Source organism: Mesoplodon densirostris, chromosome 1 (genome assembly GCF_025265405.1).
Source record: "Mesoplodon densirostris isolate mMesDen1 chromosome 1, mMesDen1 primary haplotype, whole genome shotgun sequence".
Lineage (NCBI taxonomy): Eukaryota > Metazoa > Chordata > Mammalia > Artiodactyla > Ziphiidae > Mesoplodon > Mesoplodon densirostris.
In genome coordinates, this window is record NC_082661.1 from 219,858,784 (window position 1) to 219,864,745 (window position 5,962).

Genomic DNA, 5,962 nt, shown 5'->3' on the forward strand with positions numbered 1-5,962 from the left:
TATGTCTGATTTTACAAACAAGGAAATAAAGAATTAAAGTGACACTGATTTTCTAATTAATGGAAAATCTTGGTTAATATAAAGTGTTTCTTATTTTTAGGCCTAAGGGCTAAGCCACTTATATTTACAAATAATGAAAATTAATACAGGACTAAGGAAAACTTAAAACAAAAATATAGCACAAACAATTGAAGGGTTGTACTACTATAAATAAAATGAATAAAAGATAGTAGGTAACTATCACGCAGTCCAACAGTACTGTGGAGAGCTATGGCAGATTACCCTAAGAACTGGATAATCAGTTCTTTTAACTTCAGAGTATAATTTTTTATGTATGTCCCTGACATTTTTGGAATTTCTAGAGCCGCACAAATGAGTGACTACAATAATGATACCATAAAATAAAGCTTTGACTTACGAGAAGCTATGAAACTTATGAGAAGATTATGCAACCCAGTGTATAATTTCCTTTCCACACAAAGGTTGGACAGAACAACTTCTCATATCAGTGAAAAGCAGGGTTTAATCAGAGAGAATCTAATGTGTTGTTTTTCTCATCATATCTTTTTCTGGTATAGAGCGGGTATGAAGTATTAAGCTTTAAAAGAGTGTTGAGAGATTTACAGTCAAGATGACACTGTAAGTTCAGGTTTTCATGTGCCCACCCAGCACACACAAAAAAATCAGTAACATATATTGTATAACATTAAGATAGAAAGCCAAAAAAGACCTGTCAGACTCAAACATAAGATCAATCTCCATGGATAAGACACAGAAGAGAAACGTCACAAGCTCTGCTGGGCTCTAAATCCAAAAATAAAAATTGGTGGCTGGAATTTGCTTTCTGAAGGCTAACAGGGACAAAAAATATGCCATGCAAGGTGGAGGACTGCAACCACATCCACTGATCCAAGCTAGACTTGGGATGGAGCTCACCTCCAAAAAGGCAAATGGAAAACCACTGTTGTATCCGCTGCTTTTATATGGAGGTTCAGGCCTAGGCAAAGAAAACAGTAGGCACAGCTCCTCGAATGTGAAGAAAAGCAAGTCATTAGCTGGCTTGATGAACAAATCCGCAATATTGCCAAATCAACAGGTAGTGAGGACTCCAAACTAATATTATAAAACCTGATTTTGGCCTAAGGATCTGGGCAGAGGCAACAATACAACCACCAGAGAAGCAGGGGTGAGCACAGAGGTAGAGAAAGTAAGAGAGAAATTCAAAGTAAAAGTTCAAAATATACATATTTCCAAGAACAACAGCAATAAAATCAACAGAGGAATCCATCCCAGATGAAATTAGAGAATAGTCTAACAAAGATATTAAAATAAATATTTAGCAAGTTCATTGATATAAATGAAGACATAATTTGCTTTTAAAAACTAAAAAGAAATTTGAAATAAGAGAGAAAAATAAAAGAAGAAAAAAGATAAATATGAGAATTGTAGAATTTATAGAAATTAAAAATAAAGCTATTGAGATTTTAAAAACTCAATAAATGGGGGCTTCCCTGGTGGCGCAGTGGTTGAGAGTCCACCTGCCGATGCAGGGGACTCGGGTTCGTGCCCCGGTCTGGGAAGATCCCACATGCCGTGGAGCCGCTAGGCCCGTGAGCCATGGCCACTGAGCCTGCACGTCCGGAGCCTGTGCTCAGCAACGGGAGAGGTCACAACAGTGAGAGGCCTGCATACCGCAAAAAAAAAAAAAACACTCAATAAATGGAATAAAACTCTAGATAGTATTAATGGATACAAAGAGAGAATTAGCAAACTTAAAGATAATATTGAGATATTCACCCCCAAAATAGAACTTTGGGACAAAGAGATTTATTTAAAAGAAAGAGATACAAATTAAAATAATTTTTTTAAATAAAGGGGACTTCCCTGGTGGTCCAGTGCTTAAGACTCCATGCTTCCACTGCAGGGGGCGTGGGTTTGATCCCTGGTCTGGGAACTAAGATCCCACATGCTGCACGGAGTGGCCAATAAACAAATAAAGATAAATAAAAATAAAAATATAATTAGGTGTAAAAAGCAACTGAAAAAAAGAAGCAAATAGAACTCTCCTACATTGTTAGTAGGAATGTAAAATTGGACAACTACTTTGGAAAATACCTTTGCAATTTTTTCTAAAGTAAAACAAACACTTCTTATATGAACCAGCAATCACATTCCTAAATATTGACCTAAGAGAAATAAAAGCATATGTTGATACAAATTTTTTACAGGAGAATGTTTATAGAAGATCTATTTATAATAGCCCCCAAACTGGAAACAACTCAAATATTCACCAACTGGTGAATGGTGAATGAATAAACAAATTGCAAAACATACATACAGTGGAATACAACTCAGCAATAAAAAGATACAAAGTACTAATACATGAAATAATATAAATGAACTTCCAAAATCCATCATACTAAGTGATAGAGATCAAATAAAAATTCTGTAGAATTCCATTTATGTAACATTCTGAAAGGCAGATTCATAGAGACAGTAATCAGATCATTGTCAGAGATTGGAGATGGGAGAGGGGTTGCATAACAAGGGGCATGAAAGAACTTTTGGGTTTAATGAAGATGTTCTATATTACTGAGCTGTACACATAAAAAGATTGAATTTCATTGTGTGTAAAATATACCTCAATGAACCTGAATTTTTAAAAAAGAATAAAGAAAAAATATTAAAAGCTACCAGAGAGAGAAGAGGAACACATTTTAACCTATAGCAGCCTCTCATCAATAATAATAGGCAACAGAGGCAATGAAATGACAGCTTGAAAGCACTGAGGAAAAGAATAATTGTTAACCTAAAATTTTATATACAGTCAAACTATCATTCAGGAATAAAACAAAATAATTACATTTTCAGATACACAAAGACTGAGAGAGAATACTACTTATGGACTGTCAGTGAAAGAAATAGTGAAGGATGTCTTTCAGCAATAAGTAAAATAAACCAGAAGATGCATGAGACTTTTTAAAATGGTGTATTAGAAATAAACAAACTGATGGTTGCCAAAGGGGAAAGGGGGAGAGGAAGGGATAAGTTAGGAATATGGGATGAACAGATACACACTACTATAAATAAAATAGGTAAGCAACAAGGATTTAATATATAACACAGGGAACAATATTCAATATCTTGTAATAACCCATAATGAAAAATAATCTGAAATAGATATATATATAAAAGTGAATCACTTTGCTGTGTACCTGAAACTAATACAATATTGTAAATCAACTACAATTAAAAATATTAATGAAGTGCTCACTTCAGCAACACATATACTAAAATTGGAACAATACAGAGAAGATTAGCATGGCTCCTGCACAAGGATGACACACAAATTCCTGAAGCATTCTATATTTTTTTTTAATTAGTGAAACTAAAGTTAGTACTGACTATTAAAAAAAACTACTTTTGTATTAAAAAAAGTCAAACAATCATGAGATTGGAGAGTACAATAATGGATAACTGCAGCATACTAAGATCATTTTGTGTTTGAAAAATAAAAACACCAAATAACTTAAAACCTGTAAGAAATATTTATAGTTAAATATTATGCTGAAAAAATAAGGATTATAACTAATAGACAAAATATATAATCAGTAATAAATGCCTCAGCAGACAAAAAGTGGAGAATAGAAAACTTTTGGACCAAGAGAAGGCAGAAAAAAGAAATTAAGCAATAGAAAAAGAATGGTAGGCATAAAATATAAAATAAGACTGTTAAAGTCATTGCAGATATACTAGAAATAGTAATAGTAATAGTGAGATTATTAGGTTGGATAAAGCAACAAATCTTGCTCTATGTTGCTAGCAATGCACTAAACTAAAAGACCACACACAAAAGCTGAAAATAAAAGATAAAGATATCTTATGTAAATACTAGCCAAAGAAAGTTACTTTAGTGATATAAGATTTGGAAAAAGTCAAATTTCAAAACACACAAAAAAATAACAATTCAAGAGAATGAGAAGAAAAAAACACAGGCTTGGAGAAAATATTTGCAAAAGACACATCTGATAACAAACTATTATCCAAAATACTCAAAGGACTCTTAAAACTTAGTAATAACCTGATTAAAACATGGGCCAAAGATCTGAACAGACACTAATCAAAGAAGATATATAGATGACAAATTCCTATGAAAGGATGCTCCACATCATATGCCACTAGAGAATTGCAAGTTAAAACAATAATGAGGTACCATTATACACCTATTAGAATGGCCAAAACCCGAGACACTGGTGATACCAAATGCTGGAAGTGATGTGGAGCAACAGGAACTCTCATATATCACTGCTGGGAATGCAAAATGTTACAGCCATTTTGGAAGACTTTTGGAATTTTGGCAATTTCTTACAAAGCTACACATATTCTTACCAATAATCCAGTCATTGTGATCCTTGGTATTCATCCAAAGGAGTTGAAAACTTATATACACACAAAAACCTACACATAGGTATTTATAGCAGCTTTATTCATAGTTGCCAAATCTTGGAAGCAACAAAGATGTATTTCATTAGGCAAATGAACAAACTATGGTACATCCAGACAATGGAATATTATTCAACACTAAAAAGAAATGAGCTATTAAGCTATGAAAAGACACATAGGGACATTAAATGCATATTACTCAGTGAAAGAAAACAATCTGAAAAAGATACATACTGTATAGTTCCAATTATATGACTTTTTTGAAAAGGCAGAAATATGGAGACAATAAAAAGTTCAGGGATTGCCAGAAGTCAGAGAGGGCAGAGATGAATATGCAAAGCACAGAGGATTTTTAGAGTAATGAAAATGCTGTGTATGATTTTATAATGATGACTATTTGTCATTATACATTATACATTTGTCCAAACCCATAGAATGTACAACCCCAAGCATGAACCTTAAGTTACACTGTGGACTTTGGGTGATTATGATGGGACAATGTAGATTCATCCTTGGTAAATAAAATAAAATAAAATAAAAATGATCCATTCTGGTGAGTGATGTTGATAATGGGGGAGGCTATGCATGTGTGGGGGAAAAGGTATGTAAGAAATCTCTGTATCTTCTCTCAATTTTGTTGTAAGCCTAAAACTCCTCTAAAAAATAGTCTTAAAAAATGCAGTGTCTAGGCAATGTGTCTTTATAAGACTCCCCGACTTAGTTCCTATTTGTGTAGCTTCCATGATTGATTCTCCTTTCTTTCCAGAAATTTTGAGAGGTATCCAATATCCTTTACTAAAATCCTTTTCTGCTGATGCCTAGCAGAGCTGGTATCCTAACTAATATAGCTCTGAGGTACAATCCACCTGGAAATCAGAGTTTATCATATAGCCTCTGTGAAGGAACAAAGACTGTGCCCTTGGGCTGTATTGTTAGGAATCTGAGCATTGTAGCATAGGAAGAGTTTAAAGGATACAAAGGTATGTGCACTTAAACTGACACTATAGAAATGGCTCTCTCTGTGTTTTTTTACTGCTAAATACAGTGGCCTCTGTTCTCTTCTCATGATTGACCTTTGTGCCATATTTGGTACTGTTGACCACTCCCTCCCTCTGGAAGCTCTATTATGCCTTGACAGAGAGCATTTCAAGGGCAAAGATTAAACAGGATTATCTTTGTATTTACAGCACATTGCATTGTGCTTCACACATGGCACTCAATGAGATTTCAATGAATGAATGAATGAACACATATTGTATTTTAACTATGACTAAAGGAGAGCGCCTAATTGAATAAAGCACACAGGAAAATGTTGATTAAATAGCGAAAAAGTAATAGTAACTCATCTTGAGTGTTTTCAGCCCATTTTAATTGTAGTGATTAATAATGGCATGTAAGCAAATTGTGGATTAACACAAACAAATAAGACAGGTAATTTTCTTCTAACTAAAACATATCATGGTATTGGTCTATTTGTTAACATATATTGATCAATTAAATTGGAGAGTAAAAAGATAAT

General features: G+C 33.6%; 1 non-coding gene across 1 annotated transcript; it reads left to right on the top strand.

Annotated features, from left to right (window-relative positions):
* The first annotated feature begins 3,266 nt into the window (after positions 1-3,266).
* LOC132501291 (U6 spliceosomal RNA) lies at positions 3,267-3,373 on the top strand. The gene has a single exon (XR_009534216.1). It is a non-coding gene; the product is annotated as a U6 spliceosomal RNA (small nuclear RNA).
* The last annotated feature ends 2,589 nt before the right edge of the window (positions 3,374-5,962 follow it).